This window comes from Lycium barbarum, chromosome 11 (genome assembly GCF_019175385.1).
Source record: "Lycium barbarum isolate Lr01 chromosome 11, ASM1917538v2, whole genome shotgun sequence".
Lineage (NCBI taxonomy): Eukaryota > Viridiplantae > Streptophyta > Magnoliopsida > Solanales > Solanaceae > Lycium > Lycium barbarum.
In genome coordinates, this window is record NC_083347.1 from 115,449,363 (window position 1) to 115,465,256 (window position 15,894).

Sequence of the window (15,894 nt, forward strand, 5' to 3'; positions counted from 1 at the left end):
TCATGCAGTTTAAATTCCTTCCACTGTTGGAAACTTTTTGGTGTAATCCATTAGGACAAATTCTTTTAAAACTTTTCTTCTGTTTCCTGGTTAGTACTTTTTAATTTTTGTGGACTTGCCAAAATCATATACAACCATGACGTACTCAACATAATTGTTTAGCCTAAAATTGGGTTATCAGGTCAATAGATTAAATTATTTTGGATGAGATCACAAGAAATGTAATTAATCCAAATATTGTTATTTTTTGATAATGCAAATTGAAATGTGATCAACGTTATGAAGACAACTCAACAGATAATCAAGTAGTAATTATCAGAAACAGAAGAGATAAAGAGAATCTTATTGAGTTCTTTGATTTATATAGTGAAGGGCATTTAATGAACAATCAAATTGATGTCGTCGGTAATCAGGTGAATCCAGATGGATACAATATTGGAGAAGTGAGAAAATTTATAGGATAAATTGATGGTTACTGCTTCTGTGATTCTCGTCCGTTTCAGTCGTTACATGATAAGATCGTGGGAATTAGATGAGATTAAACAGAACCCCAGATATTTCAGGATCTGAACGTTGTCTGAGTTTTCTCCTACCCGAACACTCTGAATCTTCCCGGATGAATTACTCCGGGACTATAGATTATCCGATGAGAAAAAGGCAGGTCCGAAAGCTAATTTTTGGTGGTCGAAAGTTTTTGGATTGATTGTAGTTGACTAACTCAACGATTAACTGTCTATGCTCACCACGTGTCTGGTCAAATATTCTTTGTTTCCGGAATATTTTCATTAATACAATAATTATACCATGATAATTCTACACAAATATATTAGTTCCAATAATATTTCTATTATTGTAAGGTGTTAAGTGTTTAATTTGAGAGCGAGATGGGTATATCTATAATTAAGTAGTTAGTATAGTAATAACTAAACTAGAAGTAATAAAAGACAAACTAAAATTATAAGTAACGAGTTCTTAGGTAACTAGTAGCCTATTTGGCCAAGCTTCTAAAATCAACTTATTTTGAAAAATATTTTTATCAAAAGTGTTTTTCAAAATAATATTTTTGGCGAAAAGCAGTTTGTGTTTGGTCAATAATTTAAAAAACACTTTTGAGCAGCAATTAGTATTTGACCAAGCTTTAAAAAGTACTTCTAAATGTATATTTCTAAAAAGTGTTTTTGCGGAGAAGCTATTTTTTTTAGCTTCTGAAAACAATTTCTGTTCCTCCCAAAAACGCTTATTTTCTCCTAAAAGTCTGGCCAAACGCCTTACTTTTTTAAAATAAGCCCTTATTTTTTTTAAAAATAAGCACTTTTTGAGGGAAGATAAGCCTGGCCAAATAGGCTATAAGATGAAGAAACTTAAGAGAATAAAATTATTTGTTAAAAATTTGTATTCGCGCCCTTGATGAAAAAAGATGATAAACATTTTTAAAAATGTATATCGTTTAAACTACTTAAATAGGAAATGATCACGTATTACTCAACGAGAAATATCAATTAAGTGTTAGCATTAATTTTATTGTACTTTAAACATGCAAGTTAATTTTATTTTGTCAAAAATATAACATTTTATTATATATGAATTTCTTATATTTTTGTTTATTTATTTGCTGCTTCATTTCAAATTATCTTATTAGATGAACAATGTTCAGTATATGATTTCATTATATAAAGAGTTAAATGTTTTTAAAAAGTTAGAGATAACATCATTATATTCTGTAGAATTTTCATAGTAACAAAAAAAATTGCATTCGCCCCACCCCGATCCACCACCACGACCTGTCAAATACTGTTTTGGTATAACTACCATCTAAAACATTACTTCTTTGTCTCATAATAAGTGTCACTTTAGTAAAAAATACGCATATTAAGAAATCAATAATGTAATATGAAGTTTACTAAATTATCTCTATATAATAAAGCTAAATTATTTTTTCCTCTTGATTAGAGCATGCACAAGTAGTAAACCTTTTGACATTGAGAATCTAATAATACCAAGTTTACTATGTGGCTTTTTCAATCATCATATAGATGTTACTTTAACTTGTTAGTTTTTGTCTAAGGGTAGAATTGGAAATCCTAGTCAATTTATGTCTTGATTTCTTAAGATGACACTTATTATGAGACAAACTTTTTTGGCTAAGGTAGACTTAATTTTTTTAAAGCCACGAAAATATTTTTTTAAACGAACCAGACCGGACCCACCAGAAAAAACTTTACCATGTGGCGTTAGAAAAATATGTCTACTAAAACAAAATGAGTAGACTTTTTTTAAAGCCACATGACTTTTTTTAATTAAAAAAATAAGCTAAATGATTTTAAAAAAAAAATCTCGTTAGTGAAAAGAGTATATTTGCACTATATGTGTAAGGGAAGGGGTATATTTGCACCATTTTGTAAGGACAAGGGTATATACACCACTTTTTAACGAAGGTATATCTGCTCTAAATCGCAAAGTTGAGGAGTATATTTGCATCTTTTCCCTTCCATATTTAAAGTAACAATTATAACTTTCAGGAAGTAAAAAAAATAAAGGTGAATCCAAGATTGAAACTCTATGGATTCAATCTTTTAAGATTTTCAACATTGAACCCACTAAATCTAATGTTACGAGTTCATGTTTACTATTTATTATTATTTAATAAATGTTTACACATAAATTTATGCATCACGTCGAAAGTTATAGGTTCAATTGAACCCTGCCTAATATGTTCCATCCGCCGCTACTCACATGGTGGCGTTTTGGCCGGTTTATGGTGACGGAGGAGGAAAAGGTTGGCCAGTGGCTTTCAGTAGGGAAAGGATGGAGAAGAAGGGAGGTCCGCGGCAGCTCCAAGGATTGTTTGTAGCTGGGGTTAAGGAATTGTTTAACCCCCTGTTTGGATGGTGGTTTTCCTTGGTTCATTAATGTATGGTTCTCTATGAAACCATGTTTGTTTTCATTGTTCTTAAAATTATGTGGTATGGTGTTGTCAACCCGTGGTTCATCCCATGGTTATATAACCATGAAAAGTCCCAATTTTTGTAACCACGGATTTTGTGGTTTTTCCGTGGTTACATATTTCATTTCTCCAGTATACCCCACCCTCCACCATCCACCCCACACTACCACTCACCCCTACCTCACCCCTGCCACTCACTCCCACCACACCTTCACCCTACCACCTGTTGATACCCAATTTTATCCCGCCTCTCCTCCGAAATACCTATTTACGCTTCTAATATTTTTTGGCAAATTTAAAAATATATTTTATATTTTACTATAATTATTAGCCTCTTATCAATACCGGCGTTTCATTATTCTATTACAGTTACTAGCTATTATTATTATTAGTTCAAATCCGAGCCCAATCAACTCATACTATTTTGGACCAGTCCATTAATGACCAGCCCATATTTTAATTCATCAACCCAATTTTCGGATCAGTCCACATTTTAATTACCAGCCCAAACCAGCCCATACCCAGTCCAAATTTTAACCCAACCCGCCCCTTTCGTTTAACAAGGAACCATTAGGGTTCCTTGCTCATTTCTTTCATCATCCGCCTCCCCCCTTCTCTCTTTTCTCTCCCTTCCTCTCTTCTCCCTCTCTTTCATCGTCATCGCCATCTCCTCTCCACCATGTCCTGTCCCCCACGCCACTGTCGCCTCCACCTCTTCCTGTCCCCCACGCCACTGTCGCCTCCACCTCCCCCTGCTCCCCCTCTCTTCTCTCTCTTCTAGTCAAACGAAAAGCCCTGAAATTTCCCTATAAGTACTCACTTTTGATCCAGTTAAGGGGAGGGATTTTTGATCGGAAAACACCCCCAAGAACCTTGAGGATTTTTTTTGATTCATGAAATTCCCCAAGAACAAGTTCTTGAGCCGCACGAAAATCCCCTTAAAATATCAGTTCCTTTAGCAGTGGTAATCTTATTTAACATCGGGTCAAGATACTAGATCCAATTTGTATTCGGTTGCCTTGTCGTTTTGAATCCGAGCATCGCAAACCCGGATTTTATAGTCTTCGAGGTAGATTGGAAACCCCGCGCCTCACTTCGCTGCACCCGAAGAAGATCGGTAAATCTTCCTTTAGTTGTTTCTCCTCCTATTTTAGTCTTAATTGTTAATTTCTGTCATACCGTAGTTGTTGTATGTTTGGTTGCTGTTTGATTTAATTTCCAGTTAATAATAGTTTAAGCATAATTAATGAGCATTAATTGCTATTTCTAGTTATCTTCTGTTAGCAATGATTTAGGTACGATTAACAGACATTAGTTATTGTTATTAATAGACTTATGAATGATAGTAGTTCAGCATGAGTAGGTATTTTTAGCTACTGTTTTTTTTTTTAGGTTAGTTACTTGTTGATATTAATATTGTCCAGTTTGATATGCTGTTCATATAATGCCTAGCCTATTACCTGTTGCAGTTTGCTATATTAGACCTAAATTGGTTGTTGGTCGAGCATGTTAGATTAGCTTCACGTTTATTGCTGTTTTTTGGAAGCAGCCTCACATTCAGATAATGCTTTTGTCTCTGTTGATTTCCTTCATGTTTGGATTAAGTTGAAACTAGTAACTAGATTTGAGTCCCTCCTTATATATTTACAAGTTTGTGTCCCTGTTCTAGAGTTATTTGGGTCAATTAGGATCCTTAAATGTTTACATGCTGTTATATCTTACTAACAAGAAGGAGCAAATATTGTAAGAAAGAACTGAGGCAGTAGAATATGCTCCCACCGCTGTCCCATTTTCCTTAGCTGATCTCGTGTCATTTTCGAACCTGTTCTCCTCTTTCCCAACAATGTCTGTTTCATTCCTTCAACTGGATTTTCTCTGGAAAGTTATTGTTTTTGGTACTTTTAAGGGTATAAATATGTTGGTTCTATTTGGCCTAATGGTTAAGTGGTAAATGTGTTAAGTAATCTGCCATCCTATTTGCATCATCTTGAGGGTCAAAACCTGCAATATTTATCATCATGGAGGATTTAAAAAAAGACACTTAGGATTTAACATAATAGTCTTATTGTTGGAACACCTTAGCTGTCTTAAGTTAGTTGTTAAACTTAATGTAAGAATTTGATCTCATACGCTGAATCTGTGAAAGAAAAGAAGAAGAGAATTGCAATGATCTAGATATGTTCAGTTGAAGTAGGAAACTGAGTGCATTCCATGCGAAACTTATGTTGGCTAATTTGTTGTTTGCTGTCTCAAAGGGTAATTTTCCTCTATATTTTCTCTAATTTTGATTCTGCATAAATTATGATTTAGTTTCTTTTTGTGCCAACTTTAAGATGATTTGTTTACTTCTAGTTCGGTTTGTATTTTGTGTTTAATCTCTAGCTCTGTTTATTTATTGAACTCTGGTATTAATTGAGCATGGTCGAGTTTAGATATTTACTTTTCTTCTAGTTTTCGGCATGTATGAGTCATTCTTTCGTTTTTCCCTTAATCTACTTTGTGCTTACTGTTGAGGTGTTTATGTGGGAGTTGTTGAACACATTGACCGTCCTTTATTGTCATGTTGTCAGAACATCAAAATGTGTGTTCGTTCAAATAATAACATGTTGTAGCCACTGGTTTATTTTTTTTGAATTCACAATATATATGCTTAACATTCGCTGATTATGTACACGTCCTTTTTCTTTCGTTTTTATGCATGACTATCGCATACGAGTCCGAGGGACTCGTTTTCTTCCGCATTTGATGTTGGGCTAAAAGCCCAACATGACTCCGTTCTCCGTCCAGCCCTCTTTTCACCGCAAAAAATGGAAAACACAAATTCTGGGCCAGGGCCCAATATGCATGACAACAACAGCAGTACATAAGAATGTTACTGGGCCGAAGCCCAATAGCGATCAGATCCGCAGCAGTCCCTAGAAAATGGGCTGGCCCATTCAATATTTATTTACCCCTTTTATTTTATTTTGTGCATTTAACTTGTATTATGCAACTAACCCTTTATCTTGCTTTATTTTCTTAAGTTAGATGAACCTTAGCAAACTAGTGGGGTTTAGTTTAGTAATGGTTAGTTAAACTGATAATTAATGCCATAGGTTTCATTCTCTTTTCATTTTTTACGTTAAAATTATTTATAATACTTAATAGTATTTGGCTTCATTAGAATAATTGATTTTCAAAAGAGCATGACTATATATTTTAAGTAAAGGGAATCATATTTTATCATAAACGTTTCAAAACGTCACTAATATGCAAATATAAACTCAAGTATATTTTATAGGTAACTCTTCAAGTTTGAATCAATCATGCATATTTTTAGCTAAGCATAATCAATAAGAAATAATAAAAAGGAGAAAGAAAACTCACTTCCTTTTGAATTCTATTTATAAGTCTAGACTTTTCTATATTGCTACATTCATATAACATAATTTATTCAAAGTTCAAAATTGCTAAATCTCTTCTCAAAGTTATTATTTATGGCTAAATTATCATATTTTCTGCAAGTCTTATTTAAATAGCATTGTTATACTCTTCCTTCAAAACCTTAACAACCTTTATAAGTCTTATTCTAAAATAGATCTTAAAGATCTTCTATTTTCTATAAATCTTATTATAACTAACATTATTTTCCTTTAAAACTTTGGCAATATTTGTAAATCATGTTTAAAATTTAAACATTACGTTTAGTCTTAATTAATTAACCTAAGTTTCGCCGGATAACCGTAGTTAACGGATTCTAAAGGATGCCTAACACCTTCCCTTTAGGATAACATAGAGCCCTTACCTAGAATCACATTGGTTAAGCAGACTATTAATAGAGGTTTGGTTTTAACTTTACCTTAGTTAACATCTAGGTGTCCTAATTCACCGTTAAATTAATTAGGTGGCGACTCTTTAAAATAAAATAAATAGGAATCACCAATATGTTGTACTCTAATTTAACCCAGTTAAAATGGGGTATAACAGCTTGACGACTCTGCTGGGGACTTTAGGTTCTAACCACAACAGACTTAGGTTGATTAATATTTTGTTGGTGTTTTGCTTGTTTGTTTTCTTTATTTCGCCTTATATGCTTTTAAATGTCTTTATTATTGTTTTATGCCTTATTTGCCTTTGCCATGTAACATATATGTTTTTCTTTTATTAAATTGGCATTCCGTTCATATTTCTTCCACTCCTGAAAAATTCACACAAATTCACACACTTAAAGCGGCTTCGCGGTTCGCGCCCGTGCACTACTAAATTACCCCTTTAGTTGGATTGGTCTTGTGGATTTAGTCGATCGGCGGTGCAGTCGACGGCCACGGACTTTCCACTCCCAAGTTGTCCGCTTGGGGGAGCCTTGAGTCATAGGAAAACCACTCTTAATCTACCTAGGTAGAGCGAAAACCAAAACCTTGTAAGGACATGCATCATTTTAAACCTAGGAGGCTTAATACCCTTGGTGTATTAAGTTCATTAGTCAACCTTACCAAATGTCCAAATGAGTCTATGACTCTAAGTGACACTATTCACTATCTATGTGCATTATTTGAAGGACAAATGTGTGGAATATGTGGACCTAGTACTCTATAGATAAATATTTCAGGAAAACTGACACTTTGTTGCAGGTTGGCATGGAGCATCCAATTAATGCCAGAGGGTTGAAGACAACTAAAGTAAATCAGTGGAGATGAAGTATTAGATATCTTAGATTAACTTTGAATTGTATTATTAATTGACATGTAATAAATTTTTATTATTCTTGTAAATTAGTTTTAGGAAGAGTTATGGAATGATACATAAAAACATGTTTGTCCTTCAAATGTTCGTTAGGCCTACCTCTGGCATAAAGAGGTCCCTTTGCATTATAGAACGCGATGTATTATGTGCAATAATGTGTTTATGTGCAATAACATGTCCTTACCGTATACTGACTCATTTTTTTTTCTTTCTTGTTTTATCTTTTTTCTTTCAAACTATTTTTCAAAACAAAAAGGTTGACTTGTGCTAAAGGGGAACTGGCGGAGCATCCATATTTCACACGGTCTAGAGCCAAGAAATCAGACTCTGACTCATCACTAATCACCTGGTTAACTAAAAAGACTCGTTCTAAAATGGAGCAAAGTTTGATCAATGCAACCACTTCATCTGAGCCATCTCTTAGTTTACTGATCACGAGTGATCCCACATCCTCTAGTGAACCAGAAACACATTTGGAGATCATTGCTCGTCTGGAGCGACGAGTTGCTGAACTAAGTCACATGGTACTTCAAAATCGGTCATTTTCTCAAACTCCGCCACATATGACTCCATCTCAGGGGGTTCGTCAGACTTTGCCTATGCCACCTCCATTCCCAAATTTGGATGAACTTAACCAAGCAAACTATTTTACCACTTCTCAACTAGCTCATTCCGAACCCATTGCCCACTTAGTTACTCAAAATGCTCCTCTTTTGTTTACAGCCGCCTCTTCAAAGGCTCAGTTCATACCGCCGACACATGATGTTACCAATGCGCATCAAGTTCCGCTGGTATATACTTATACCACAGCTCGACCCATGACACAAACCCAAGGACAATGTCGCACAGATGTTGATCATTATGTCGAAGTCGAAAATGAGGCAAGGTCAGTTAATGATGAAATGATAAATAGAAAGCTCAAAAGTTTGGAAGATGCCATAAGGAGTTTGCGTGGACTCGGTAGTAACCAAAGCATGAGATATGAAGAGTTATGTGCATTTCCTGAGGTAGAATTGCCACCAGGTTACAAGATTCCAAAATTTGAGAAGTTTGATGGGTCGGGAAACCCTTTCTTCCATCTGAAGGTCTATTGTGAAAAGTTGATTGGTGTGGGGAAGAACGAAGGGATAAGAGTCAAACTATTTAATCAGAGTTTGAGTGGAAAAGCTTTGGAATGGTATTCCAAGCAAGATACAACCAAATGGCGTACTTGAGATGACTTGGCAAATGCTTTTGTGGATCATTACAAGTTTCATGTTGAGATCGCTCCTAACAGAATCTCAATTACAAAGTTAAAGAAGAAGTTAACCGAATCATTCCGAGAATATGCTATACGGTGGAGAGAGGAAGCATCTAGGGTACACCCGCCCACGGAGGAAACAGAAATGGTTACTTTCTTCATTCAGGCACTAGAACCAGAGTACTATGAACGTTTGGTGACAATGGGCGGAAAAACTTTTGCGGAAGTGATCAAAGCTGGGGACATGATCGAAGATGGCATTAAGACAGGGAGAATAACAAGTCTAGCAGCATTGCAATCTACTAGTAAGTCCATACAAACTGGTGCTCTTGGAAATGGAAACAAAAAAGAAAAGGACGCGGCAGCGGTAATGGCTCTAGGAAGCACCTCATACCACCACCAACAACCTCCGCGATACAAGTCTAACGCTCTCCACTCACAATATTTCCAATATTCGTCACATCCATACAACCAAGCTTTGTTATCTTTCCCGCCTCAATCACCACAAATTTCCTACCCCGTCTACAACACACAGCCAACATACCGAGCTCCACGAGCACCAACATACCCAGCTCCACCATCACAATCTCATCATCCAAACAATGCATCCGCACCTTGCCCAAATAGACCTTTCCGCAATTTCACACCATTGGGAGAGCCATTGAGCGTTGTTTTTGAAAGACTGCAAGCTTCAGGCTTAATATATCCTGTGGAAGGAAGAATTCCAGATCCATTACCTAGAAGTTTTGATCCCACTAAAACATGTGCATATCATTCGGGGGTAAAAGGCCATTCCACTGATCGTTGTTACGCATTGAAACACAAGGTTGAAGATCTTATTGAAGCAAAACAGATCATGGTTAAACAACCGGCACCAAATGTGGTTAACAATCCACTCCCGACCCATGATGGGGATACGATAAATATGATTGGAATAGATGGAAATGATGACGATCCAGCCAAATTCATAGTGCCTGTGAATAGCGTGGAAGATCATGGTCTTGTAGCCGTTGCTTCTCCGGCTATAGTGATAAGAGGTTTTGTACCTATCGAGATATTAGGAGCTTCATCAACACCTGTGGAAGTAATTCAAGCACCAAATCAGTTACCAGTGCTCGATACCAAAGCCGTACCATGGAATTATCAACAAGCTGTGATGGAATGTCGAGGAAAGGAAACGATCGCTGACAAGAATAAGACGTCAGGAATGACCAGGTCCAGAAGGTGCTACACCCCGGAAGAGCTAGCTAGATTGAGGCAAACTAAAGAAAGCAATGTGCCTCCCAAAAGGGTTGTGACAGAAGCCGAGGCAGAAGACTTTTTAAGAAAAATTAAGGCCAGCGAATACTCAGTTGTGGATCAGTTGAAAAAAACCAATGCCCAGATTCCTATCCTCTCTTTGCTTTTGAGTTCGGATGTACACAGAAATGCACTCTTGAAAATTTTGAGTGAAGCGTATGTTCCAAGCGAAACAACTAGTGAGACGTTAGCTGGAGTAGTTGGGCGCGTGCTTGACAGTCATCGAATCAGCTTCGATAATGAAGAACTGCCACCAGAGGGATGTAGTCACAACAAAGCACTCCATATAACTATCAAGTGTCGTAACATGTTTGTGTCTAAAGTGTTGATTGATGGGGGCTCTGGACTTAACATTTGTCCATTAACAAGTCTGAAGAAGATCGGATATAATATTAGCGAGCTTAAGACAAGTGATATGAATATTCGAGCATTTGATGGGGCTCAAAGACGTCCTATTGGAGAAATAGAGTTGAATGTGCTGATTGGACCTGTTGAGTTCGTTATGAATTTTCAAGTACTTGATATCTCCACGACATACAACATGCTGTTAGGAAGACCGTGGATCCATCTGGCTGGAGCTGTACCATCTACTTTGCACCAAACTGTCAAATTTGAGTGGGATCAACAACAAATATGCATACATGGAGAAAGTGACACGTCTATCTATCGAGAGCAATCCATCCCATTCATCGAGGCAACAGGAGGGTTCGATGGAACAACTTACCATGCTTGGGAGGTTGTGAATGTTACTAGAGTGGGTGAAGTGTGTCAAACTCAAGAATCAAAAAGGCCATGCGCCGCAATCATGGTTGCAAAGGAAATGCTAAAAAATGGGTACCAACCTGGACTTGGGTTAGGGAAGACATTAAATGGGCGGGTTGAGCCTGTAGTTCTCCCTGCACAACAGTTCACATTTGGTTTGGGATATGAACCAACCGAGGAAGAAGCAAAGAAAGCACGAAAGAATAAAGGAAAGGATATTTTCTTGCCAAAACCCATTCCTACCATTGATCAAACTTTCTCAAAACCTGCCATCTCCAAAACTTCAGATCTGACTGTTGAAGTTGCCTATGATGATATTGTGGAAGGGATCAAGAACTTGTTCGTGGAAGATGAAGATGATCATGCTGGGGTAATCGAAGACTTTGGTAAAACACTGACCTTATAGGCTGCCGAGCCAGGACCTGAGTTGAAGAATTGGACTTTTATCTTAGCCCCGGTTCGCCGGGAGTTTCAGTAATTTAAGTTTAAATTTCCTTTTGTAATAGGCCGGAGGCATAAGCTAGAACCTTTAGTTTCTTTTTGTCATGTCGCCTCTATGTTTTATTACGGCCTTTCTAAATTAAGACTTTGTCATTTGTTGTAATGAACTATGTTTGGCCTGACTTCCTTTTGGATACATAGGCAGCCCAAATCGGGTTCGGCCACTCTTTTCAAAATATTTCGGTATCTTTGTTTTGTGGGTAATGAACTACGCTTGGCCTGACTTCCTTTTGGATACGTAGGCAGCCCACATCGGGTTCGACCACTCTTTTCAAAATATTTCAGTGTCTTTGATTGTAGGTTTGAACTACGTGTGGCCTGACTTCCTTTTGGATACGTAGGCAACCCACATCGGGTTCGACCCTTCTTTTAAATAAAAAAAAAGAAAAAAACCTCAAAAGTTCTTATTTTTACTCACGAACTACGTCTGGCCTGATTCCTTTGGGATACGTAGGCAACCCGAGGAGGGTTCGGCCCTTCTATTTTAAAGTTTCAAAATCTTTGGTTTGTCCAACCATTTTAGTCCCTATAAGATACATAAGGGTTTTTGTATAAAGTTTTGGTCTTCCCATTGTTTAAATTCATGTGTCCTAATATCTTGAAACTGGGACAAATTTTTGGAAATCGATCAAATCGCTTTCAAAAAATTTCATTACAACTTTCTCACTTTTCAATTGTTTAGAACCAAGCGCCTCCAGAACTGGAAACCGGGACAATTTTTTAGAAGTAGCACAAAAGTGATCTTAAAGGTTCAGTGATTTTAAATAAAAGTCCGCCCATATCTTTCTAAAAATGTTGATAAGTTTGAATTCGAATCTTCACAATCATTTTATCTATTAGAGACACTAAGTATTACCTTTCGAAGTCAGCCAAATCTCGTTACTCTTACTTTCAAAATACACTTTTTATTACTTATAACTGAAACTCCTTGGCAAAGCAAAATATGTGGTGAAGCATTGAAGAACGTGGACGCGACTGAGACAAGAATCAATTCAAGGACCAAGTTCCCCAACAAGCACAAGTCAACCAATTTTCTTTTAAACTCTCAATTTTTCTTTGATGAGACAAGTTTCAATTAGCATAGATATGGAGCATATTTGACTCTTCCTCAAATTTTAGTTATGGACGTGAACAAAGAGTTAGCTTTCTGTAAAAAAGGCAAATATTCTTCAATGTGGATGTAAATTTAGCTTGCACTAAATGGTGGATGTTGCTCCATTCTTCATGAAATTTTGATTGCAACAGTGGACATGAATTTATCTTCTCAACCAAGGGCTGTGAGCATAGTTCTTTCAAACCCAGCTATTTACATATTCTTATCACTAACAATTGTTTTAGCTCGTGGCATTTCTCGATGGATCAAGGGCACATAATCGTGGAGTTACCCTTCTTCAAAATGGATACGGACATGGTCACCTGTTATCGGTTTGAATTCCTCAACTTTAACATCACTTCATACATATTTATTTATTTCAAGTCGCTAACAAGTTCTTTTTAGAATGTAGTATTTAATGAGATGACAGGATCGAAATCTTGCATCATATGTTAAATCTTGGGGACAATTGTAGATTTAACTTACATCACAACGGGACCAGAATTAGGATGTGGAATTATATCTCTTCACGAATGGTTTTGTGAATGTGGACATAAACGTGGATATACATTTCTACATTACAAATTGTGAGAGTGGACGTGGATTTATATTTCAATATCGTAGATTGTGTGGTCGTGGATTTATTTTCTGCATGGTGGATATTGTGGACGTGAAAGTGAATTTATCTGTTTACATTATAAACATTGTGGATGTGGACGTGGAGGTGGGTTTATCTTTCTCGCATTATACAATTTGTGAAAATGGACGGGGATATAAATTTACATGCTACGCATCTTGTGGACATGGACATGAAATTCTACATTATAAAATTTGTAGAAGTGGATGTGGATTTATATTTTTACCGTGGATGTGGACGTGGAAGTGGGATTTATATTTCTTACATTATAAAATTTTGTGGAAGTGGACGTGGATTTATTTTCTGCATTGTGGATATTGTGGACGTGGAAGTGGATTTATCTTTTACATTATGAACATTGTGGACGTGGACGTGGACGTGGATTTATCTTTCTTGCATTATAAATTTTGCGAAAGTTAGACGTGAATTTATCATTTTTCACACGAATGACTTCGTGGATGTGGACGTGGATGTGAATTTATATTTTTACATTATAAAATTTGTGGAAGTGGACGTGGATTTATTTTTCTGCAATGTGGATATTGTGGACGTGGAAGTGGATTTATCTTTTTACATTATAAACATTGTGGACGTGGACGTGGATGTGTATTTATCTTTCTTGCATTACAAAATTTGTGGAAGTGGATGTGGATTTATATTTTTGTACCGTAGAAGTGGATGTGGATTTATATTTTTGTACCGTGGAAGTGGATGTGGATTTATATTTTTGTACCACGAAAGTGGACGCGGATTTATATTTTTGTACCACGAAAGTGGACGTGGATTTACATTTTGTACCGTGGAAGTGGACGTGGATTTATATTTTTGTACCGTGGAAGTGGATGTGGATATTTTTGTACCACGAAAGTGGACGCGGATTTATATTTTTGTACCACGAAAGTGGACGTGGATTTACATTTTGTACCGTGGAAGTGGACGTGGATTTATATTTTTGTACCGTGGAAGTGGATGTGGATTTATATTTTTTGTACAGTGGAAGTGGATGTGGATTTATATTTTTTTGTACCACGAAAGTGGACGTCAATTTATATTTTTGTACCACGAAAGTGGACGTGGATTTACATTTTTGTACAGTGGAAGTGGATGTGGATTTATATTTTTGTACAGTGGAAGTGGATGTGGATTTATATTTTTTGTACAGTGGAAGTGGATGTGGATTTATATTTTTTTACAGTGGAAGTGGATGTGGATTCATATTTTGTACAGTGGAAGTGGATGTGAATTTATACTTTTGTACAGTGGAAGTGGATTTATATTTTTACACCGCGGAAGTGGATGTGGATTTATATTTTTTACAGTGGAAGTGGATGTGGATTTATATTTTAGATTTCCTTAAAATAAACGTGGATGTGGATTTATCTTTCGTTAAAGTGGATATCAATGCCGACTTAATTCTTCTTCAAGTGGAAGCCATAAATTTAATGCATCTCCAAAGTATGTTGTGGATTCAACTTTCGAAACAGGGGTTACAAGTGTAAACTTCTCCAACCCTGTCTTATTTACACATATATTTCTTTATTGCTAACAATTGTCTTTAGCTTGTGGCTTTTTGACAATATTAAAGTTGGCGTCACACATCAATTCGTGGAACTATTTCTTCGGCAGCGAACTCGGGAAATTTGTTGGGAAGGATAATCAGACTTCCCGACAAGGGTCAAAGATCTACCTCGAACACTCGTCTCCAAACCTCAAATATTCCGCTTGCATTCCAGCACATTCGATTTTCAGAATTCCCGAGTTCTATCATAATACCCAGTGTCACCATAATTCGACACTGGGACAATATTTTGCAAAGATTCGCACCAATCAGGATTTTCCAGTCATAGGTGTCGTAGTCATCCCAGAACTACACACGGCCTGATTCTCATGCAGCCAGAGATATGTAGGCAACTCGGAGACCGGAGTTCGGCCATAATAATCTCAGATTTCCTTTAGCCGGGACAAAATAGGCTACCGAGTCAACGTCTTTGCCCGAAAATTCTTTCATCATTACCGGGCAAAGAGGGACAAGTTGTTGATACCCAATTTTGTCCCGCCTCTCCTCCGAAATACCTATTTACGCTTCTAATATTTTTTGGCAAATTAAAAAATATATTTTATATTTTACTATAATTATTAGCCTCTTATCAATACCGGCGTTTCATTATTCTATTACAGTTACTAGCTATTATTATTATTAGTTCAAATCCGAGCCCAATCAACTCATACTATTTTGGACCAGTCCATTAATGACCAGCCCATATTTTAATTCATCAACCCAATTTTTGGATCAGTCCACATTTTAATTACCAGCCCAAACCAGCCCATACCCAGTCCAAATTTTAACCCGACCCGCCCTTTCGTTTAACAAGGAACCATTAGGGTTCCTTGTTCATTTCTTTCATCATCTGCCTCCCCCCTTCTCTCTTTTCTCTCCCTTCCTCTCTTCTCCCTTTCTTTCATCGTCATCGTCATCTCCTCTCCACCATGTCCTGTCCCCCACGCCACTGTCGCCTCCACCTCCCCCTGCTCCCCCGCTCCTCTCTCTCTTCTAGTCAAACGAAAAGCCCCGAAATTTCCCTATAAGTACTCACTTTTGATCCAGTTAAGGGGAGGGATTTTTGATCGGAAAACACCCCCAAGAACCTTGAGGATTTTTTTTGATTCATGAAATTCCCCAAGAACAAGTTCTTGAG